Source organism: Macrobrachium nipponense, chromosome 41 (genome assembly GCF_015104395.2).
Source record: "Macrobrachium nipponense isolate FS-2020 chromosome 41, ASM1510439v2, whole genome shotgun sequence".
Lineage (NCBI taxonomy): Eukaryota > Metazoa > Arthropoda > Malacostraca > Decapoda > Palaemonidae > Macrobrachium > Macrobrachium nipponense.
In genome coordinates this window covers 45,860,430-45,885,726 of record NC_061102.1, presented here as the reverse complement: position 1 = coordinate 45,885,726, position 25,297 = coordinate 45,860,430, and the positions used below count along the sequence as shown (strand labels likewise).

Genomic DNA, 25,297 nt, shown 5'->3' with positions numbered 1-25,297 from the left:
CCTCGTAGCCGCTCCTCGCCTCGTAGCCGCTCCTCGTCTCGCCTCCACTCTCCTGTTGACAAGCGCCCTAAATCGGACAGGCGCTCTTCACTGGACAGGCGTCAAGAGCCTGTTAGGCGCGTTTCTCCTGCCAGGCGCTCTTCACCTGACTTTCACTCTCCTCGAGTCAGGCGCCGAGATCATGACAGACGCTTCTCCCCTGGTAGGCGCTCTCCCAGTAGGCGCTCGTCGCCAGAGAGCCCCTCTCCTCGTTTCAGGCGCCAAGAGCCTGGTAGCCGCTTCTCTCATGGCAGGCGCTGTTCGCCTGGTAGCCGCTCTCCTTTGGATAGGCGCCAAGAGCCTGATAGAAGTTTTTCTTCAAACAGGCGCTCTGCTCCTGACAGCCGCCTTACTCCTGTTAGGCTCCAAGAATCTGGAAAACGCCCTCCTCAAGACAAGAAGGATTTTGCGAATAGGCAAGTTCCAGAAGTTTTGTCTCCAAGAGTCAAACCTCACTCTTCAAGAGACTTTTCTAAAGGTAGCCGCGCCTCTAAGGATCATGAGGGCTCTTCTGATGATGAAGAACAGGATCCCTCGGAAGAAGAAGGACCAAAAGACTCCTCTGTTTCCTCGTATAAGAGGTTAAGTGTAAGGATGAAACCGACTATTTCAATGAAGAAGGCACTTAGAGGTTTTGGGGAATGGCTCCTTGCTAAGGAAGAGAAAGGGAAGACTGTTTTCTCTTTCCCTCCTTCTAAACTGACTGGCAGATTAGGATTCTGGTATGAATCAGGGGAACCTTTAGGCCTCGCTCTCCCTTCTGCTGACTCGGACTTCTCTTCACTGGTGGATTCCGCTCGTCGATCTGCCCTCCTGTCGGCCAAGACTACGTGGGGGATGAACGAACTTGACCACCTACTGAAGGGAATGTTCCGAGTCCTGGAAGTTTTCAACTTCCTTGACTGGTCTTTAGGAGTTATGGCTAAGAAGACCCAGACCCCGGATTCCCTGTCTCCTGAAGATCTTAATTGCGTCCTCACTTGCATGGACAAAGCAGTGAGAGACGGCTCGAGTGAAGTCTCTTCACTGTTTGGAGCCGGAGTGATAAAGAAGCGGTCGGTTTACTGTTCGTTTCTCACGAAGGCAGTTTCGCATGCACAAAGGGCCTCACTTCTTTACGCTCAGCTCTTTCCTCTGCTTTTCCCCAAGAAAATCATTCAGGATGTCTCGAGTGCCCTTTCAGCCAAGGCTACTCAGGACATGTTAGCCCAGTCGGCCAGGAAACCTCGCTCTGTCTTCCAACCCAAGACCAAGAAAGAGGCTCCTCTGAGGCAGGAGCCCTTTCGAGGAGGACCCACTGCCAGAGTTTCTTCAACCAGAAGATCTAGACCTTTTAAGAGAGGTAAAACCTTCTCTAGGTCAATCAGAGGCAAGAAATAGCGATCAAGGACTCCAGACATCTGTGGGTGCCAGACTACTGAAATTTGCCGACGTCTGGGCCCACAAAGGGGCAGACAATTGGTCCCTATTGATTGTCAGCAAAGGATATCTCATTCCCTTCTCGTCAAGGCCACCATTGACGACGACTCCGAGGGAGTTGGTGGCCAAGTACAATGACCCCATCATGAATCAAGCCCTTTCTCTAGCAGTGATCTGATGCTAGAGAAGGAGGCTATAGAACTAGTGGAAGATCCCCGCTCTGCGGGTTTTTACAACAGGCTATTCCTAGTTCCGAAGAACTCAGGAGGATGGAGACCGGTTTTGGATGTAAGCGCCCTGAACGTCTTTGTGGAAAAGAGGAGGTTCGCCATGGAGACGACTTCCTCAGTGTTAGTGGCTCTTCGTCCAGGGGACTGGATGGTGTCACTAGACCTTCAGGACGCTTACTTTCATGTGCCGATCCATCCTTCTTCACGGAAGTATCTGCGATTCATGATGGGAGGAAACATCTTCCAATTCAAGGCCTTGTGCTTCGGCCTATCGACTGCACCCCAAGTTTTCACGGGGTTAATGAAAAACGTGGCGCAGTGGCTACATTTGGAGGGAGTGAGGGTGTCGCTATATCTCGACGACTGGCTAATCAGAGCAGAGTCTCAAGAAAGATGTCTGGAGGACCTTCAAAAGACCCTTACATTGGCAAGATCTCTGGGACTTCTGGTGAACTTCCAGAAGTCTCAATTAATCCCCAGTCAAGAGCGGATCTATCTGGGGATTCGGATAGTTTCTCTGGCTTTTCGGGCTTTTCCGTCGCCAGAGAGGATAGCTCGTTGCTACGAGAAACTAACGACCTTCCTAGAGAAAGATGCATGCACAGCGAGGGAGTGGATGAGTCTGCTGGGCACACTCTCCTCGTTGGAGCAATTAGTTTCTCTAGGAAGGTTGCATCTCAGGCCTCTACAGTTCTTCCTATACCAGAACTGGAGGGGCGTCTCAAGCAAGGAAGATCAGTCTTCTCACCAGATTCGTACATGGGAGAAAGGAACGTCAGGGCCGATCTCCTGAGCAGGAAGAATCAATTCCTCATCTACCAGATTCGTACAGGGAGAAAGGAACGTCAGGGCCGATATCCGCGGAAGCAGGAAGAATCAACTCCTGCCTTCCGAGTAGACCCTCCACTCAGAAGTATGCCAAGACCTGTGGAGAAGATGGGGCAGGCCTCACATCTACCTCTTTGCACAGCAGGGAACGCAAGGAAGAACTTTAGCTGCCCCCGATCTCAGACCCAGGGGCAGTATCAGTGGATGCGTTTCTCCTAGATTGGACAGGTCTAGATGTCTACGCCTTTCCCCCCTTCAAAGTACTGGGACAAACCCTCAAGAAATTTGCTATCTCAGAGATGACAAGAATGACGCTAGTAGCTCCGTTCTGGCCCGCCCAAGATTGGTTCACAGAGGTACTGGAATGGTTGGTGGACTTTCCAAGAGCACTTCCACAAAGACAAGATTTGCTCAGACAACCCCACTTCGACAGGTATCACAGAAACCTCCCCGCTCTCAATCTGACTGGCTTTCGACTGTCAAAAGTCTTGTCAGAGCGAAGGGGTTTGTTTTCGACAAAAGCTGCTAAGGCTATCGCCTCAGCTAGAAGACCTTCGACCCTTAAAGTCTACCAGTCGAAGTGGGACGTCTTTCGCCGGTGGTGCAGGAACCAGAAGTTTTCCTCTTCCAGTACCTCTGTGACTCAGATCGCAGATTTCCTAGTTTTCCTCAGAGAAAAATGCGGTTTGGCAGTATCTACCATCAAAGGCTACCGGAGCATGCTGGCTGCAGTGTTCAGAAATAGGAACTTAGATCTTTCGAATAACAAAGATCTGCATGATCTATTAAGATCTTTCGAAACTGCCAAGAAAACTTCGAACGAAGTTCCAAGTTGGAATCTGGACGTGGTTCTTCGTTTCCTGAGGTCCTCTAGGTTTGAGCCACCACAGTTAGCCTCCTTCAAAGATCTTACGAGGAAAGCTCTGTTTCTCATGGCTCTAGCATCCGCTAAAAGGGTTAGTGAGATTCATGCCCTAGAAGGAAGGGTAGGTTTCAAAGGAGATTCCGTGATTTGTTCCTTCCTTCCTTCGTTTTTAGCAAAGAATGAGAACCCCTCAAATCCTTGGCCAAGGAGCTTTGAGGTTCGTGGATTATCTGCCCTAGTAGGGGAAGAACCCGAAAGAACTCTTTGCCCTGTTAGGAGTTTAAAATACTACCTTCAGAAGAAGAAAACCCTTAAGGGCATTGAGGACAGACTATGGTGCTCTGTAAAGGACCCCAGCAGACCATTGTCGAAAAATGCGCTGTCTTTCTTCATTAGAAGTCTAGTGAAAGAAGCACATAGATCTTGTAATGAAGAACATTACAAGCTCCTAAAAGTCAAGGCTCATGAAGTGAGAGCCATTGCCACTTCCTTGGCCTTTAATAAGAATATGTCTCTTCAGAATCTGATGAAAACTACATTCTGGAGATGTAATTCAGTATTCACCAACCACTACCTTAAAGACGTCAGTATTACGTATGACGAGTGCTTCGCATTAGGCCCATACGTATCGGCGGATTCGGTGCTGGGGGAGGGAGCTGGAACATATCCTTAGTAGTTTTTTCCCTTGTTTTTGGTAATTGAGTTCATATGGTTGTATGAAAAATGATGCAGGTAGGCATCTTTTTTCGTTTCGTAATACTAATACTTTAGTTTGGTTATGTGATCGGATTTGGTTTGAAGCTCCCTGCGTTGGTAGTGGACAGGTTCTGTCATAGAAGAGGGCAAACCCCCATTGACATGATCCGACTTGGATTCTACTAAGTAAGCGGATATCAAGTCCCGTTAGTAGACCCAAAGAGTCTTTTCAGCTGTAGGTCACGCCCTCGCTGTAGCTCTTATGGCTATGCAGACTAATAGACAGTACCTATGAAGTCTTCAGCCTAAACAGGTAAGAACCAAGGTTATTTTTATACTACAACAGGTGTTGTCTACCTTTTCTTTGTTATTTTCTGTCTTGTACCCTCCACCAAGGGTGTCAATCAGCTAAGTATATGTCTGACGGAAAGTTCATGTACAAAAATGATATTGGTTATTTTACAATAAAGTTTTGTACATACTTACCTGGCAGACATATACAATTGATGGCCCTCCCAGCCTCCCCTCAGGAGACAGGTATAAGAGAGAAAAAATCTGGCAAGAAAGGTATGTTGGTTCTTACACCCGCTTCCCAGCGGCGGGTAAGGTAGATCACCTGACCTACCTGTCGCTTTTGCCACGAGTTTTGAATTCTGTCGTGACGTCAGAGACGTAAGCTAAGTATATGTCTGCCAGGTAAGTATGTACAAAACTTTATTGTAAAATAACAATATCATATTTATGGATATCCTCTCTGGTGGTGAAATTCCTATCTATGGTTAGGGCATCTAGTACAATACAAGTCAATTTTTCAACCTGTGATTTCAGCCTTGAGTTGCCATAGTTAACATATCTGTGAAAACCTTTTTTTGAATATTTTATACCTTGAAATAAGGCATTGTAAAGATGTACGTAACACATGGAGTAGAAGATAAAATTTGCTCTGGGACCCTTGAGGTCTTTCAGCGCTGGAAAGGATATTGAGGGTAGGTAGGTTTGATAGGTGTAACAGGAGGAAAACCTCAAAGCAGTTGCACTTGGAAATAGTTGTTAGCAGAGGGCTCAGGATAGCAAGATGGAAGAAAGAGAATATGAATGGAAGTACAATTTAAGGTTTGCAGCTAGGGTAATGCCTACAGTGTGCCCACAGAGGTGCACCGTTGGTACTAATCTCCCCTCCCCACATGGGATGTACCACAGCATCACCGTTTCCTGTATCACTTGATGGCTGTTGGTAAATTCTTCATCAAGACATTACAAATAGGTTCATTTTATCAGTAAGGTTTCTCAAACTATAGATACAGTGAATGCCAGTGACTAATTTAGTAGCTAGAGTGAGCAACTACGTATTTCGAAACAATGCCTCTATCACACGTTACGTATTGTATTTGTGGATGTGATTCTTACTCCTTGAAACTACGTACTATGTCACTTTTGTGTGCACTTCTTGTTAGTTTTCATGTTTTCAGTTGAAAGGGAATCAGAATCATCTTAGCTGTCATTACTTGAATGTGCTGACCATAAAGAGTTAGCATATATGTTAATATAAAACATGGGTTGAATATTTGATCAAGATACTCTCCCCGCCCCCCCCATATAGGCTAGTAGACCATCTTTTAACATGACAAGAGGCAATGTCTTGCTGTTTTTGCATCTCATTTATTAAGCAATAGTTTACTCGGCAGTTCTAGTTTTTTAGATTCTCAGTTGATGGTTATTTTCCTTAGCAATCCTTGTATTAATAAACATTACCTTAATATAATTTATCTAGCCCTAAATCCCCAAAAACCGCACCAAAATTTACCACATTGGCAACCCTGTTACCTCCTATTCTGTCCGCCAGTTGGCAACACTGTCGTTGACAGATATAAAAACCTTCCCTCAAATCAGTTGTTAACGAGCGCCCGTGTTGTTTACATCACGGCCGCTCTCTATAAATTTCCTTAAACATTTTTGTGCCTTTAAAGCTTTCATTATTTGTTAAATGAGACTTTATGTGAATTACCACTCACGCATTACATCACGAAATAGTGAATTATCTTTGATTTCTGTTGTGGTTCTTATCTTAAATTACGAACTTTTGCGCGACCCGGAACTACTGACCTGTCCAATTCTACAATGGATTGCCAAGAAATTACGATGCTTCCTTCTGCCAGCAACATCAGGAACTGCCCGGTTTGTGGGACAAGGATGAGTAGCAGGGAGTATGAACCCCATGACATTTGTAGCTCTTGTCGTGGACAGGTTTGTAACTTGACTTCTCGTTGTGACGTATGTAAGCCCTGGTCTGACGAGGATATGACTGCTTATATGAAACGCCAAACAATCTTGCAGCGTAAAAGATCGGTTAAGGAGAAAAAGAAATCGATTGCTAGAACTGTATCTAACGAATTCTTTGACTTGGGCGCTCATGGTTCTGGCTCTTCGGTTTCGGTATCGTACGACTCTGATTCCGAATTAATTGATGCTTTGCCCCCTGTACAACTGGTAATTAGTGAAGTTATTTCTGATGTAGATTCAAGATTTTGGCAATGGAAACTACCTGGAAACAGAATTTTAAGAAATTACAGCTTAGTCTAGATAGAGATATTTCAGCTAAGTTTAACAATCTGTCAGAGAATTTTCAAGAAGCCTTTACTAGAATGTCTAACACTCTTTTAGATTCATTTTCAGCTCCTCGTCAGGTACCTGTTGACAGCACCATGGGTAACGGTGCGACAGATACCCCGGCTTGTGAACCCCGTCGTGGCGAAGGCCTAGGGGGGATCCGGTCCGGGCAGGTGCCTAACGAATCTTTACCCAACGTGTCCCCTGTTAGTCCCGTAACAGTGCCAAAGGGCGCTTATTTAGGAGAAGGGGGGAGGGATATTAGTGTCAGACCTAAGATAGCTAGTCGTCAGGATTTTACTTCACGGGAAGTTTCTAAGTTAGGATCTGACGATGATGATGATGATGACGCGGATTCGTGTGATATTGATGTTTCCTCGAATGGATGTCATGATGTAGAATTCAAGAAACTTTTTGATTTAATTTTGAGTTTTCTTCCTCAGGCGAGGCCTAAAGAGCAGAAGCAGCCTCCGCCTCGTTGTATTACAGAAGGGATTTTTCTTGACGGTCCTTCCCGGTCACGGGAGGGCGGACGTTGCCGCTAAACTTTCGAAGGTGATCGGGGAAGGGAAGAGGAAGCTCTCTTCTCTTCTACGACACCGGAGAGGAGTTTACCAGGTGGCGGATGATTCTTCATTCTCTCGACCCCCCCCCCCAAGCCAATCCTGATTTTGTCCGACTTTCAAGTCAACCCTTGCCTTCTAAGGCTTCGGTCTCTGTCTCAATTGAAGATTTTATTGCTATGGAGTCTGTTATGAGCTCCTTACAAGAAGCTCAATCCTTCAATATGTGGGTCCTCGGAGGGCTTTTAATGTATATCAAGGACTCCGGATTTGTTCCTCCTGATGCTCCTCTTTTTGAGAAATTCTGCTCATCCATTTCAATCGCTTCTGTACATCAGAACGAGCTTGCTGCTTCAATGCAGGCCTTTCTTGTTTCTCTAAGGCGTAACCTGTATTTGTCGCAGTTACCCTCCTCTGTATCGGAGATTCAGAGAACCCGTCTGTTGTCCTCTTCTCCTTTTGGCGATTTCCTTTTCGATATTTCTGTGCTTTCTGAGGTTTTGAAGGAACATCAAGGTGATGCCTCTTCCCAAGCTCACTGGGCCTTATCAAGAGCTTTTTCCTCTGGTCTTCCTCCCGTTCCTTCAAGGAGTAAGCGTAAGTTTAGGACCAGATCTGTACCTTCTGCTCCAGCCCAACAACCTCCTTCTGGCTCTTTTTTCCAGAGTACATCTCAGGTTGCTGGTGCCTCTACTTCATCCTCTGGTGCTCACCCTTTGAAACGCGGGAGAGGTTCTTGGCGTGGCTCTAAGGGCAGAGAAAGAGCTCAACCTCCAGGAGGACCTTCTTCTTCTTCTTCTTCTTCTTCTTCTTCTTCTTCTTCCTTGTCTCTACGTAAGAATTTTTGGAAGTAGGAGTCATCACCTCGCCTGGAGACCGCAGTAGGAGCTTGTCTCTCCCGCCATTGGTCAGCTTGGCAGGGGAGAGCGGTGGATGCTTGGGTGGTGGAGGTCCTGAAGGAAGGTTACGAGATCCCTTTGGTTTCCAGACCTCCACTTTCCAATCGTCCTCTCGAGTTCAGCAGTTATTCCCCTCACTCAATCAGGGGTCAAGCCTTGGAGAAGGAGCTTTCGGCCCTCTTGGAGAAGGATGCCATAGAGCGAGCTCCTCCTTCTCCCGGGTTTTACTCTCGATTGTTTGTAGTTCTAAAGGCCTCGGGTGCCAGGCGCCCCTTCATAGATCTTTCGGTTTTGAACAAGTTCATTCTAAAGTCCAAGTTCAGGATGGAGACGGTCTAGACTGTTCTTTCATCCGTCAGGAGGGGGACTGGATGATTTCCATCGATCTGCAGGATGCTTATCTGCAAATCCTCATCCATCCAAGAAGCAGACCTTACCTTCGGTTTTTCACGGACTCGGGAGTTTTCCAGTTCAAGACCCTTTGTTTCGGCCTCACCACTGCTCCACAGGTCTTTTCTCGGGTGATGGCTCCTGTTTCAGCTATTCTGCATCAGTTAAATGTAAGGATGCTTCGGTATCTGGACGATTGGCTAGTCCAGGCCGAATCTCTAGAGAAATGTCTCCGGTCGAGGGAGATAGTTCTGTCTCTTTGTGTCGAGTTGGGCATTCGTGTCAACTTCGACAAGTCCAATCTAATCCCTTGCCAGATCATGACTTATCTGGGGATTGTTTTGAATTCCCAGATTTTGAGGGCTTCTCCCGCTCAGAAACGGATAGACAAGCTTCTGAGTCTGATCGAAGAATTTTTGTCCTCCGTAACGCAGCAGTTTCTCTTTGGAGGTCTCTCCTGGGCCATTTGTCATCCCTCATCCAACTGGTTCCCGGAGGTCGTCTCAGAATGAGGTCCCTTCAGTCGACACTTCGCCAGTCATGGGATTTCGTGTCCGAGGACATGATAGTCGCCTCTTCTCCACAATGTTGGAAGGAATCTCCGTTGGTGGATGCAAGTTCACCGCCTCAAGTCAGGGACATCTCTTCTTTCGGTTCCTCCGGACCTAATGTTTTGGTCAGACGCCTCGGATCAAGGTTGGGGCGCACACCTGGGCTCCGAAGCCGCTTCGGGCCTTTGGTTAGAGGAGGGAGAGGATCATGTCAATAAATTGGAGGGAACTGAGGGCAGTGTACCTAGGCCTTCTTTCATTTCAGGAACAACTGTTGGAGTCGGTTGTCGCGATCTTTGTCGACAACACCACAGCAGTCTCGTACTTGAGAAACCAAGGCGGCACACAGTCGGATCTTCTCACTCAAGAAGCCCGATCAATCCTGTGTTGGGCAGAAGACAGGGGGATTACGTTGGTCCCTCAGTTTATCCTGGGCCATCACAACGTCTTAGCAGACGCCTTGTCGAGACCGAACGAAGTTCAAGGGTCGGAGTGGACACTTTGCCAGGAAGTCTTCGACAGCCTCAGGAAGAAATGGCCTGTCACAGTCGATCTGTTTGCCACCCCACTGAATTTTCGGTGCCAGATATTCTTCGCCCCTTACCAGACTCCTCAGAGTGCCGGGACAGACTCTCTTTTGCAGGACTGGGAGGGACTTCAAGCCTATGCTTTTCCTCCGTTCTCTCTGGTGAGGTCAGTCCTCAACAAAGTGAGGGCAACCAAGCGTCTGGATCTCACCTTGATCGCCCCCTTCTGGCCACAGAAGGAGTGGTTTCCTGACCTTCTGGAAGCACTGGTGGAACCCCCCATTCGCCTGCCAGAGAGACCAGATCTTCTCAAACAACCCCATTTTCATCGGTTCCATCAGAGGCTCCACATGCTTCATCTTCATGCCTGGAGACTGTCAGGAGGTTCTCCAAGCACGAAGGGTTCTCCTCCAGAGTGGCGCGATAGTTGGCTCTTGCCAGACGGCAATCAACCAGAGTAAATTATCAGGCTAAATGGTTGGTTTACAGACGTTGGTGTAAGTCTCAAGGACATTCAATTTCTAGACCTTCCTTACCAAAAGTAGCTGAGTTTTTTAAAGGTTACATTTACATCATGACAGGGCCCTGTCACCTTCGTGCATTAAGGGTTATAGGTCTATGCTTTCCTATGTTTTTAAGGCAAGGCTCCCTGAGATCTCTTCATCTTATGTCATTAGAGATTTACTTCGATCTTTTTCCCTATCTCGACCCAGGCCGCAGTGTTCGCCTCCGACATGGGACGTTAACAAAGTCCTTCAAGCCTTAAGGTTCCCTCCGTTTGAGCCTCTGAATTCTGCCAAATTTAGGGACCTCTCTTCTAAGACACTCTTCCTTGTCTCACTCACTACAGCCAAGAGGGTGGGTGAACTGCAAGCACTCTCTTTTCTGGTTGCCAGATCTGGACAAGACATGATTTTGTCATACCTTCCTGAATTTGTCGCAAAGACTGAATCGTCTGATAATCCCATTCCCAGGTCTTTCGTACTGAAGTCGCTGGTCGACTTTGTTGGTAATTTAAATGAGGAATTAGTTCTTTGCCCTGTTAGGGCGCTCTCATGCTATTTACGCCGCACGAAGGATATTCAGGGTCGTCCCCGTCATCTGTTTGTTTCACCCCGAAATGTCAAGAGACCTATTTCAAAGAATGGTGTATCCTTTTTTCTCAGAGATCTGATCGTTAAAACTGCTGGTTCGGCTGCTGGGGAAGACCAGACGCCGAGAGCACACAGTATTAGAGCAGTTGCTACATCAGTAGCTTTTATGAAGAACGTCTCAGTCGCCAAGGTGCTTGAGGCGGCGACTTGGCGTTCTAATTCTGTTTTTGCCTCTTTTTACTTGAGGGATATTTCTCTAGTTCTAGGCGACCTTCGTTCTTTGGGCCCGTTGGTGATGGCAGGACAGGTCGTCAGACAGGAGAATTAGGTAGTCTTCCTGTTTTACCTTTGGTTGCTACCTGTATGTTATTCATTAATTTTTGTTTTGTTGTATATATTTTTTGTTTTTGTATTATAACCCTTGGCAGTTTTTGACGTAGTTATAATGGGAATTAGGCATTTTTGGTATTTAGTGTTGTTGATGACAGGGACTGACTGCTTGGCAACTCATGCTGCTTCCATTGTCAGTGTGAAATGGTTCCAGCCACTGGGTTGTCGGCACTGGCGACTACGCTTCTCCCAGAGTCGATGCTGACCTAGGACTAGCCACTGGTTCGCTTGTCCTGACGACTCCTGCTTCTTCCACTGTCCTGGACAGGGAATTAGTCGATGGATCGTCTGCTGTCATCTGGTGACTCGCTCACCATATACTTTTTGTCTCACCTGTTTTCTCGGAGTCAGACACTCGTGTGAGATCAGGCGACATTTAGTAGCCCTGAGTTTCTTGTTGACGAAGTCGGTTGCGTTGATACACCCCCGATGATCATGTAACATGAGACCAGGTTGGACTGTCAGGCATTCGTCCTTCGGGACTGAATCGCCTTTTTGCTACGCGCTCCTTTCTCTTGGCACCAGAAAGCTCGAGTTAGGAGTTGCTCATGAGCCGATTCGTTGCTGGCGACGTTGGGTTGCGTTGATACACCCCCAAGGTTTGCTTAGCTTTGAATCGCCCAGACAGTCCAGACACTCATCCTTTAGGGAAAGAATAGTGCTTGATAGTCTTCAGGGTGCAGCCTTGCTGTCCGCAATTCGTCTGACTGGTCACCTGGTCGGTCACCTGACTTTAGTACAGACGGACTGACTATGCACTTACTCCTTGTCCTGTGCTACCGCAGTTTGGTGGCATTATGGTAGGAGACTTTGAGTTGTTAGTATCTTAGACCTTGGGTTGAGTTTTGACTGCCTATGATATATATTTCTTTGTTTGTTTTCTCCTATTCTGTCCGAAGGGGAAATTGTATTCAGATTCCCTCCTCCTTTTCAATGTGGTTAATCGGGCTAGATAAATTATATTAAGGTAATGTTTATTAATATGGAATTTTTATTCTAAAATTAATATCAATAATACTTACCTGTATAATTTATCTAGTCCCACCCATCCTACCCCACGATCTGCCTATCACAACTGATTTGAGGGAAGGTTTTTGTATCTGTCAACGACAGTGTTGCCAACTGGCGGACAGAATAGGAGGTAACAGGGTTCCAATGTGGTAAATTTTGGTGCGGTTTTTGGGGATTTAGGGCTAGATAAATTATACAGGTAAGTATTATTAATATTAATTTTAGAATAAAAATTCCATTTTTGTCTGCAGCTTCAAAGTAGAGAACAGTGCACCTCCAGTTATTATAGGTCTGGGTACCATTCTCTATACGTACATTACTCATTGGACTTATCGGTATTGTGCAGAGTTCAGGATCAACAAAAGGCAATCTAGTAAAACTTTTTAGAGAGAAACGTGGTGAGTCATCACTGGGGAAAACATTTCTTTGGTTGCTGTAGTTCAACTGGAAGTGTGATATTTCATAGGCATTTCTTTAGTTCAACTGGAAGGCATTCATGTAATTGAAAAGTCAGTAGGGGGAAACAGGTTCAGGCTTCTGGGTGTTCTTAGTACTATTGTGGTTACTGAGTTTTTGTGATTAGATGCACAAACTGGTCAATAGTGGTACTAGTATTAGTCCAGACTTTAGTGTCTGTGGGTCTGTGGTATGTCTGTATGGACAAAAAAATGTGTGTGTGTTCCTTACCAGTGTGGTTCAGAAAGAAACTTTTGGAATAGAAATATCGAAATGGATCATTACATGGCTTCCTTAATGTGCCAGAATTAATTGCATTCAAGTTCAAAATAATTGTAAACTTGTTAAGGAGATATCAGGTTTATTGCACTGCTCAGGTATGTGACAAAAGGTGCAGATTCTGGCAAACCAATACTATCTAATGACACAATGCAAGTACTACACATTTTCTTGACAGAATGTTAGAGGGAAGATTTTTGAAGTGTTGGTCATCAATCATTGCAGATGTTTGTTTGTGTTGTATCGATGCCACTAATTGTGAGCAGCAAAAGTAGTTAAGGCATTACAGGAAACTGAATTGATACTACGTTTCAGATTAAATTTTTATAAATCCTAGTCAGGTTGTTTACAGTTTTTTTTTATTGGAGTAATAGTTTGATAAAAAAATTTTGTTGCAGGATTTAACTATTTCATATTTTACAGGGAAGGAGAAACAGCAATGTGAATAGTTTCAACTAGGATGTTTAAGTAGGAAGGTCTATTAAAATGTGGGAGAATATCAAGTGCAGCACGTCACATACCTGGACTTTAAAGATCTGCTCATGAAGACAACAATTTTCTGAGGAGTAAGTTGTATGGAGAGATTCACTATGAAGTTTAAAGTTAAAAGTTATCTGCTGTCTAGTAGAACATTACTTGATGTCTTGAATGTTGTCTTGTCAGGTTTTGTTAAAAGTGAAAGAGATGTGTGCTCTAATGATTTTAAAATGCTGAAAATATTAACTTATATATACGTACATGTAATGTAGTAAACTAGAATGAGAACAATCTTTGACAACTGGTTTTCTTGCAGGAATCAGTTAGGTACTTGTCATGCATTTGAAAATCAAGCTAATCAATTAATATGAAATTTAATAGTGGAAAGGAGTCCAAAATTGTCTTAATATTTTATTATTAATATGCCTGTCATTTTATTTGATTCACTTAAGAATCGTACGTATATCAAATTAGGCTTACGAAATGAGCCACTTTCAATATTTCATTCACAATTATGTAAGTGAACAATAAAATAAAGGTTTTAGTGATAATTTTGATTAGCTGAGACATAACATCTAGTGTTCCTCAGGATAGTGCTCACCGATCTATATATACTGATTTTTGGATTTACTATAGCTGGTTCACCTAAGGTAGATTCTTGGATGAGCCGTAATGCTCACGAGACGTTTGTTTGGCGCCCGCCGATTGGCTGGTACCGGAAGGTAGGCAGCTCCCAGCCAATAAGCGCCCGCCAATCAAACGTCTCATAGGCATAGGGCTCACCCAAGAATCTACCTTAAATGAACCATCTATAGTGTCATACTTTTCAGACCATGGAAGTAAGATTAGTACAGTGTGCAGATAGTGCCACTTTTGTTGGTTTGTATTTGCTAGTGTCATGCTTTTGAGGCCATGAAAGTAAGATAGTACATTATGCAGATAGTACCACTTTTAATAGTGTGTATTTGCTAGTGTCATACTTTTCAGGCCATGTAAATAAGTTAGTACTTATGCAGATAGTACCACCTTTATTGAAGTTTGTATTTGCTAGTGTCATACTTTTCAGGCCATGAAAATCAGACAGTACAGTATGCAGTTAGTGCCACTTTTATTGCAGTTTGTATTTGCAAGTGTCATACTTTTCAGACCATGAAAATAAGATAGTACAGTATGCACATAGTGCCAATTTTATTGCATTTTGCAATTAGACATAACGTCTGAAGTTCTTCAGGATATTGTTTTTGGCTGTGGCAGTCTCATACTTTTCGGGCCTTGAAAAAAAGATGTATGCAGCAGATAGTGCTACTTTCATTGCAATATGCAATTATCATTATCCCCTTAATGTATAATAAAGTATGTGGAAGCTAACCACATAGTTATTGGAGTTTCAGAATTAATCTGTAAGTTGTGTAGTCTAGAGGGGATGAAGCTAAACTCTGGAGAAACCAAAGCTATTCATCAATCAATCAGTAGCCTGTATCTTCTGTTCCAGGACTCAAGAACTGTAGGTAACAGTGCGGAATGATGAAGAGTTTGACTTTGCAAAATGCAAGTTTTTTTTGTCTTTCTCAACTGTTAACCCTTCCAGTCACAAGGCCTTTGCAATTAATTCCATTGTGAATTTTTTTTTAGAAATAGTATGTTGATGGATAAAATTTAAACTTATACTAATTAAAGACTGGCCCTTTGGGAGCCATGTGAAGGTTGAATAAACTAGGGTTGGTCTGTGAAAGTACTACTCTTGATGAGGCACGTAATTTGATGTCATTTCAAAGCACTTTACTCACACTTTGTATTAGGATGCCAGAAGAAGGGCAAGACACACAAGTGAAGGTAAATGGATGCGTTAGAAAATTGCTGAAAAGGTCACAGTATTGTAGGTGGTGATACAAAGGTTCAAAGAACATACGAAGTATATAGCAAGAAGTTTGGGTATAGTATGTACGTATTAGCATTTACACATTAAGATTAGGGATTGCATTACTATTAGCATTTATACATTAAGATTGGGAATTGTATTACTAAGTAGCTCACGCCTTAGTGTGTTTGAGCCACTATCTGTCGCTTTTAAATCTATCCCCTGACAGGACTAAGTAGCCAGTGAATCAGATTAGGGTAAATAGCTCGTATCTTATGACGGCCATATTTTTATTGCTTTGCATTCTTTCTATTAAGTTATATGACGGTGCAATGGCCCTCATCATTCATTTACCTGTCTTGCATCCTGAAATAGGTTAGGATATACTGGGTGTGCATTGCATTGACAGCATAAAATTTTAGACTTATTGCCATCCATAGAATATGGATACACCCTTTTGGCATGGCATAGTCTTCATTGTCATTAATATTTTTGTGCCATTTTCCTGTTTTGAGGTTGAGCATAAAATAACAGGTGGTCCAATTCTGTAAGCTCACTTTTCATTAGTTTCTTGACCTTTTACTGCTGCTTTTATGTATAGTTTTTTTTATTAGAACCTATTTTTCACTATTGCTTTCACATGTACTTTTTCCAAGTAGTTATTGCTTACCTTGTATCATTGCTGGTTAAAGTATGAAAGCATCATATTTTCAACCTAGGTCAGTCTTACAGAGTTTATGGTTCCAGAGGGACTGGAAATAGTCTAGCTTGGAATTGAGGTGTGCATTAAAGGTGAATAGGACTTATTCTTGTAATCAAAAGGACAGTAAAATAGCATCATATTAATCCCTGGAATTAAGTGCCACTCACTGCATCATTCAAAATCCAAAACTGAAAGTCATTCTTGATGCACTGACATGGCATTTTTTACCATTTTCCACTTGTTGCTTTGATGTTTGTCAGAGTACAATTATTCTGCTTTAAAATAATACTAGCACGAGTGCCATGTTAGGAATAATGACATCACAGAGAACGTATAAAGTCTTAAATTGTCTGACATCTCTGTCTGGGATAGACAGGACGTGAGCGAGTTCTAGGACAGACCTAAAATCTTCATACTAAACAATTTCACCTTCATTGTCATTTTATACCTCCAGAGATCCCTTGATCATTGAGTCTAATTCCGTCCAGGTCATGAAGCGTCTAGGTATAGTAATTAGTTGTGTATGTCATCAGCAATTGACTTGAGGCACTAGTTGGTTATATTTTCCATATCATTTGAGCGCTTTCCAGTGTATTCTGTTTTATGCACTGCTCTGTCTGCATTCCCAGCAGATAACAATGCAGACAGAATTTTTCAGCCTTTTAATTCTCCTCTTATTCCATTTCATTTCTTTTATCTTATGTCCAGCCACTGGGATTGGCTGAAAGCAGTACCCCAGTGAATGTCTTTACAGCCTCATTTTCATAAATAGTTGGTCCAGGCTTTCATTTATGGTTTTTCACCATAATAGCAGAACCTTCTTATTGGTCCTTGTTTCACATGTTATTTCTTCATACCAACTGTTCCACATCCCTTGTCCAAACCATAGAGTTTTTTGAGATCAGTGTCTCTCTTTCCACTTGCTGCTCAGCTCTACTTCATATGATACTCTCATACACTTGCTAAGATTCTCATTAGTTTTCACCCCCTGCAGGAACATAGCAGTGCCTTCAGTACACCTGATGTGATGCACTGCAGGCACTGCTAAAGGGGTATTCAGCATCCCATCAGCCTTCCAGCCTTTGTCTTTTATCTACATTCCCACTTCCTTTCCTCAAGTTTTGCTCTCCAGCCTTTCTTAACTGTTACTTCTTAGTGCAGCTGAAGGTTTCCTGCCCAGTTTCCACATTTTGACCCTCTTAGTTCCTGTCGTTTATATTCTGAATTGATCTATCTTGCTGTCCAGTTGCTCCAACACCCTCTTTTCTCCTGAGTGCTGAATGGCCAAGAGTGTCCCAGTGCTTGGCTTGGCAGCCAAAATTTCATAAAACCAAGGTACCCATTGTCACTTGCTTTCAAAGTAGTCTCCCTCTTCTTTGCAAGTGCCACTTTTTTGCTGCAAAGAGTAGTATGGGCCATATAAATGCAGCCAGAGGTCTTTTTACTTAATTGTAGCCGCTGGTATTTTCTTTTTCATACCAGCTTTTACTTAATTGTAGCTGCTGGTATTTCCTTTTTCATACCAGCTTCTCAAGCAGCATTTCTTCAAGGCTGATTTGAGATGCAGCGTCAAATTCAAAACTTGCATTTATGGTGTTTATATAGAATGAAGCCAAAGGTTCTGGAATTTCCTAGTGAGCTTACACACCATTGAATACCAGCATGAGAAATTGGAGAGTACAACGTGTGTCCAGTAGCAAAAACAAATAATTTGTAAAAAGCATAAAAATACAATGAAATCAAGATATAAAAGATAAGAAAAAGTGCTTTAGCAACCCTTTAGTAAGAAAAGACCAAGTGTGTGACTGTGGAAGACCTTGACACAGTCAGTGTTGGAGATTTGTGTTTTATGGTTTTCATGAAGCCAAAAAGTGTGTATCTTGGATGACCTGGCAGCTGTGGTGAATGCCACAGGCATACTTGATAAAGCAAAACTATTGAACAGTAAATTAAATCGATTTGAGCAGGCTAGTCATTATTCAGTAGATGGTGTGGCTGCATAACCTAATTCTGTTTTGGGTGGAATGATTAGAATTTCAAATGCTTTGTGTAGAGCTGAATATCTTCATTACAGTTTAGTGGAGTAACATAAATTAAGTGGTAGTGTAAGGTTCTTGTAGAAATATTGAATCAGGTTAACTTGTAAATGACAGTTTTGTGTATGTTTGTAATTCCTCGTATTAATGGATGTGCTGTCTTCTGGAACAGGGAAACAGTACATGAACCTCTGTACCCAGTAAGTGGCTAGTGCAATCACTGAATCTCAGAGTGCACTGTAGTCATTAAAAAAGTTTCTTTGCAGCCTCCCTACAGCCCATAGCTACAACCCCTTTCATTCCTTTTACTGTACCTCTGTTCATATTCTCTTTCATCTAACTTTCTACCCTCTCCTAACGAATGACAACATATGTTCTGGCATTTGGCCTGAGACCTAAATTTTATATTCCATTCTTCCATGGCATTGAAACCTTGTTATGCAAGATATAGACTTAGAAAATGGTTTAGTTGTTCAGATAACTGCTGTACACAAATTTTAAGTTACAGTTGTTAACAAAGACAGTAAATAAAACTTGTAATTGAGTCAAGTAAGAAGTGAGATACATTATGTTTGAATAGGCTATTCTAAGCTTGCTTATTTAGTGGCAAGACAAATGAAGACATGGTTCAAAGTGGTCACGAGATGACGAGAATTAGTCGATCAAGTAATCTTCTAAGGTTATGAATGTTTGGCAGTAATTAAATGAAATTGTCTTTAGTACATTATTAAACTGAATATTCTGTTAAACACCAACCTTCCATAGTGCACTTTAAAAAACAACTGGTTCAGTGTATAACCTTGGCACCTCGGCTCAGGTGTAGATAGTTGACAAAGCAAGTGTTGTTTTAGACGTCGTGTAGCTGTGGCTATAACACCCATACTTTTCTTGTGTAGTGTAAATATTAATTTGTACAGACTTTTCCTGTTGTCTAATGTTCAAAAACCAATTGTAATATTTACAAGTTGCATGTTTTGAGTTTTGGTTTTAAAAGGTCGATAAAGTATGTAAATATATATGTATTGTTTAACTTGTTTTTGTGTTCAAAAAATAATTTACAAATAATTTGAAATTTGCTGGTAAGTGTTGAATTTTTGGAGCAATCGCTTGTAAATATCATTATTATTAATTTGTGATTTAGGTTTCATGTTGTAAATGGAATAGACTCCCTTTGTAAGTTTGTTTGTGAACTAGACTTCATATTCTGAAATTAACACTTCGTTTGTGAGCGCAGTTGTTAATTAGTCTTCATGTTGTGTGATATACTACACCTCTTTTCACATTGTTTCACCAGATTTGTTTAGCTTTATGTGCAGCCCTCCGTGGTGATAATTCCCTCTCTGGTGGATCCCGTACAAATCCAAAATAGTCTGCTGGCAAGGTTTCTTCCTGACATCTCAACTTTTCTTTGTTTTGATATCAGTTCACACCTTATTTGGCATTCTGTCCTAATTGGACATTCAGGTAGAGAGAGAGAGCTTGTGCATAAAGTTGCATGGCTCTATTTATGTATTAGATGCCATTATATTCTTTCTGCTTAGTTCAATTTTTCCTTTCAGAAATGAGTGCCCAGGAGTCGTGCTCAGATCAGTACAGTATATCTTACTGGTATCCCCACAGCGTGGTCTGACCCCTTGGTGTTGATTTGCCAGACCTGCAGAGCCTTTCAAAGGAGTTCATTACTGCCAATGAAGCCACAGTAAGTAACAAGGTTACTTTAATTAGTCATAAGCCTGTGAAAGATTATTTAGAAACAAAATACTCAAGCCATATTCTAATAGTTTATTTAAAAAATAATGCACAGCAGACAGTCCAGTTCCATGTGACAGCACAAACCTTACTTAACCAGTCAGCTAACTTAAACCTAAGCAAATGTATGCATAGAAGGATATTAATCCTATCTTTCCTTTTAGATTTTGATGGCCTTTAAATCCTCCTTACCCTAATGATATTGCCACTTGCAATCTTGTTTAATCTTTTTTTTACAATCCTTATTTTGCAGTAACCATAAGAGGTTCTTTAAATCTAAAAGCTTAGACTTATTCTTAATAAACAGATACTGTTATGTTTCTCCTTCATCAAGGAACCAAATGTCCTCTGTACTTCTATATATGAAATGCAATCATACAATTTATATAGTTCTTCCAATCCTTGAGAACTGCTCTGAATAAAAATGTCTTTTATTAACATTTACACAGTGAAAACTGGACCCACAAATCAAGATTTAAAATAGTCATCTTCATCTATACAGGTTGTAGCATTTGTACAGATTTTCTACAGGTACTTATAAAGGTAACAACTTTTGTAAGCGTTGATCAACACTGGCATTAAATGACAGTGTAGACAAAGCTAGCAACACTGTGGCTGTTATAATTAGACCAATATAGCTGTAGGTGCTAGTGATGATTCCAGGAATTCTGGATGCATATTTAGCCAGGAGTCTGGAATGACTCGAGTTTACTTGAGGGTCTTTGAAACGTCCTTTCAGCCCCAAGCTGCAACCTCCTTTGTTCCTTTTCTGTACCTCTGCTCAAATTTGCTTTCTTTTGTATTACTTTCCACCCTCTCCTAATAATTGTATTATGTATAGTGCAACTGCAAAAGTTTACCTCCTGTTGCACCTTTCAAACCTCCTCTACTCTCGGTTTTCCTTTTGGTGCAAAATGACCTCATAGGTGTCAGCACTCGGCTTCTGGCCTAAATCTTACGTTCCTTCCATCTTTCCTGGTGAAGGAAAGCCAGATTTGCTGAACAGCTCCACTGATAAGCAGTAAATGTGCCTTGCTGTCGAACGTCTCCCAGTTCCAGAGGTCCTTTATTCCTCGCACCTGTGGAAGTCTCCTTACGTTGTTGAGTTCCAAACAGTTGCAAAGCAGTTTTACAAAACTAATGTGTATTATTTACTTTCCAGGTTTTCATTTTTGAGTGTTTAAAATGCTGGGCGGGCCATTTTCCATTGCTTAGTATTATTTAGTGTTTAGTGGGAAAAGTTTTATAATTTCATTGCTATCACTAGTGGGAATTATTGGCAATCCATGCATGATATATGTTGGTGACAACTATGATACACCAGAGGTGTAGAGAAAGTGTTTTTATTTTGCACATTTCTTTATGTTTCTACTTGCATGTTTTTCTCCTCTGTGTTTTGTGTATATGTGCAGTGAAGGTGACACATTGCCTGTTAGTGGAAGCTTAGGCTATTCCAGATGTGCCTGAGGCTAGGTTAGCTATTGCAGGCTTTCAGTGCCATGTTTCAGATGTCTCCATCTCATTGATATATTTGTCTAAAGGATTTTTTTTTCCTGTAGGTTTTTTTAGTTTCCTATTTAGTTTTATTATGGCGTCAATAACCTAGATGCTGAGACGCCCGTTTTGGAGAACTGTGCCCCTATGGTGACCTTTAATATGCTTTAGCAGAAACTGCTACCCGGCCATGAAAAACAGTTTCAGCCATTTCATTAACTCCTTTGCAGCTAATGTAATAATAATGTATTTTGTTTTGGCAGCTCGGTACCGTAACCTTGAAAATTTACTGCATAGCCAGAGGTAAATAATTATAAAAAATTGTCTTTATCTTTTATATGGAAGTCTTTATGTTTGCAGTATTATTGGTTATGTCTGGAGAGGTATGTACTTAGTTCCCCTCCATACTTTACTTGCAAATATACAAATTGGAGTGATTTTCTGAGTTGGTTTTGTTTTCCACATTATACGTAGTGAAGGGGGTACGTTACTGACATTACAAATGCATGAAAGGGTACACATTACAAATGCCCAAAAGGGTACACATTACAAATGCCCGAAAGGGTACAAGGGGGGGAGAGAAAGGTTGAAAACCCCTGATCTAGTAGAGGCTAAAATTCGTGCCTTGCATTCCTTCTCCAAGGCAAATTGGAGAAGGTGTGGTGTGAAAATTACTGATCAATTGCTAGTCATAATCAAAATATAGTGATATATTACAAAAAGCGTATTTTTGTTGTCGTAAATACGAACTTGTTATCAATATCTGCTGCGCCCAGATAGGTTTAGGCAAGGCAATGCCCTCATAGTTTTCTTTCAGAGCAAACTGTTTTAGATGTCTGCCAAAGCTAAGGATTTACAAACACTCTCTCTCTCTTCTCTCTCTCTCTCTCTCTCTCTCTCTCGCTCTCTCTCTCGCTCTCTCTCTCCTCTACTCTCTCTCTCTCCCTCTCCTCTTCTTCTCCTCTCTCTCTCACTCTCTCTCTCTCTCTCAATTCCATCTTGTTCAGGAATTCATGTCATTGCCTGCATAATTGTTATTTTTATTTACTTATTTTACACCTTGTAGTGTGACCTTTAACCTTTCTGGTGATTTCTGCTTAGTTGAATTTTTATTTATATGCTTTCCAGTAAGTATTAAAGTACATTTTCATATAGCAGAAGTCAAGATCTTGGAATATCATATATACCCTTTTGCCTGCAGTCTTATTTACGTATTTCTCTCTCTCAACAATCAGGCACCAGGAGAGAACTTCAGTGAGGAAGGAAGGACAGCTTCAAGAATAAACAGAAGCAAGAGGAGAGATGCATTAAATAATAAATACTGGATGACAAGCACTGAAGACATGGAAGAACAGAGAAACCCCAGTGAGTGCTTTTTGCACCAGCTATGACAGTGGAGGAACCAATGCTATATACGTATATGTTTTTTTTTCTTTTAAATATTGTGTTCGTAAATACCTGATCAATCTTGCGCACTCTCTCTCTCAAAACAAACCCCAGGGACTTCAAGTCGTTTTTTATTGGCAAAATTGTTGTTGATTGGCAAAATCGTTGTCTGTTTTCCATCTTATTATAAAATTGCTGGGCCTTGAACTATCCTTCTCATGGACTTGAAAGTTAGAAGTAGAGTGCCACAACTGAGGCAAGTGCAGTGTAGGCCCTAGCCACTGTACTCTTGAGTATTATACCTCGTTTCGCCTGTGGTCTGGTGCCTATAGGTAGATTTTAGGTGTTTAAAATAACCATCCATTTCTGGTTATATCAAATTGTCTGTAATTCCTTAACTATTCATGTAACTGCAGTTCTTGGTGTAAACGTTTAATGAAGACTTGTATTCCTAGTATTCTCTGCTCATGTCTTGAGAAGGCAACAGAGTAGAGGTGTTTTCAAATGGATTGGTAAGATTATAGAGGTGGTTCTGATTTCATGTTGAAGTTAAATTTACCACACCTGTGGTCAAAGGGTGTAATGTCCAGCTCCACCCTCCACTAGTCTTCCTTCTCTCCAGAAACAAGGTTCATATTATAGAACCAGATGATTGTTCTGTAACTGCTCTTAGCTAGAGCTCTCAACTTCTTTTGGGGAGCTGGCCCAACTTTTACCTTATTTTCTGAGCGCCTCAGTGGCGTGGTTGGTATGGTGTTGGCGTCCTACCTCAGTGGTCGCGTAAAGCCGTTGGTCCCGTTGCTGAATAACCACTGGTTCCATGCAATGTAAAAGCACCATACACACAAACAAACCTTATTTTCTGATGCTGGACCTCCTTTATTCATTGTTGGACCTTATGACGTGTTCTTTTAATACTATTTCTTTGACCTTCACTTTTTTTGGTAGGGTTGGGCTCCCTTGCTTTGCCATTCATCATGTCCTGTCCAATAGGCAAGACCTTCAGTGTGTACCATATCATCAAGAAAGACGTTCCCCCTCACATGGAACCACCTTGACGTGGCATATTTTCTGGCAAGGAGTGCCCTTATATCTGTCGTGTCAAGGACCAAGCAGAGGGTTGGTCCATTCCAATCCTTCCAAGTCCTGTTGGAGGAGTATGAATTTGTGTAGATCATGTAGTGTCAGGATTGTTTTTGCAATTAGTGACCACCAGCTTGATTTTCTCTTGTTAAGGAACTGTAGCATTACAAGGTGTTTGTTTCCCAAAGTAAAACTGTCACAGGCTGTGTTTTGTGACTGAAAACTGTTTGGCATAACTTTTTAGTTCAAATCTCGGAGTCTGTAACTGCTTGTAAAACTGCTTTGTCAGTTCCTTGCATGCAGGTTCTGAACTACTATTGCTTTCAATCTCTTGATTCTGTCTTGTTTAGAATTAATTAAATTGCATTCTGTTCTACCTTAACCTCTCGAGTTTGTTCCATTTTGTCTACTTCCGTAAGAGTTGTCAATAGATTATGAGCCATAATGACAGTGGTCAGATGCTCACTTTTTAATTGGAGGCGTTGCAAGTGTGCCCTGGATGGAGGAATTTGTTTGTTGGGTCAGTGTATAGGTCCTGAGGTATTTTGGCTTAGGGTGCACAGGGACCAGGACACACTTCTCTCTCCCCACCCCTTCCTATATATCATCGTTCTTGCATCATTCTCCTGATTCTTGTCTGGACTAGTCGGTAGAAACTAGGTTTTTGAAACACCCCTCCATCTTCATTTCAAATTATACCAATGGTGACTTTCATACTCTGATTTGTAGCATCAATGTTGAAGTATTAATCACCTAATGCTTCTCATCCTTCTGATTAGTGAATTACTATCCTTCTCTTGGGGACGGTTGAGCTTGATAAGAGAGCTTTGAGAATTCTACTTTTACTCTGTTAGAGAATCGAAGTGGAGCTGTATGTCCTTGTCATCTTTGAATTGACTGTTTTGCCATCTTGAACTGTCTTGATTGGTCAAGATCGTTTAAGATTTTTAATGGCGTAAAACCACTGACTCTCTCTCTCTCTCTCTCTCTCTCTCTCTCTCTCTCTCGCTCTCTCTTCTCTCTCTCTCTCTCTCTCTCTCTCTCTATCTCCTCTCTCTCCTCTTCTCCTCTCCATCTCGTCTCTCTCTCTACTCTCTCTCTCTCTCTCTCTCTCTCATCCAAATTTGATAAAAATTCTATAATTTCACTTGTTGCATTGATGGTATTCCTTTTTCAAAGTGTGAACAACACATCCCAAGGGGTCCTCTTGGACCAGTTTTTTCGTGTCTCGTCATCTATAGAGGACATTTGGAGGTCGGAAGGAGATTTGACTTGGTACCAACACCTGACAAATGTTGAAATGGGGATCTTTGGTAGAGAGAGAGAGAAAAAAAAATCCAGTGCGGGTAAAAAGAGAACAATGCACTTTGTAGGGGGAGAGAAATGTAGTACTATCTATATTACCGAGTATTGAGTATAAAAGGCCAAACGGTGCCCGGTAAGAGTTAAGTAGTAATAATGAACAGTACTAAGTAAAATTAAAAGTGGCTTAGGCCATTTTGAGATGTAAGTCGGTGCCACTTTATAAATGCCAGAGTTATGACTGGACCACCAAATTTAAGGTGTAAATGTCCCCATTGGATGGGCAATGTTAAGTTTCTAAAGAGAAAAGATGATTGATTAATGCCTGAAAATAGGTTGAGTAGAGTGACGTCACGTCTTTCAAT

At 42.0% G+C, this 25,297-nt stretch overlaps 1 long non-coding RNA gene across 1 annotated transcript in view; it reads left to right on the top strand.

The window, feature by feature from the left end:
* LOC135212738 (uncharacterized) overlaps nt 1-24,640 on the top strand; it is a 170,313-nt gene extending 145,673 nt beyond the window's left edge. The window contains exons 2-4 of the long non-coding RNA XR_010313972.1: nt 13,268-13,410; nt 19,478-19,617; nt 22,397-24,640. This is a non-coding gene — a long non-coding RNA (uncharacterized LOC135212738). The remainder of the gene's footprint in view (nt 1-13,267; nt 13,411-19,477; nt 19,618-22,396) is intronic.
* The last annotated feature ends 657 nt before the right edge of the window (nt 24,641-25,297 follow it).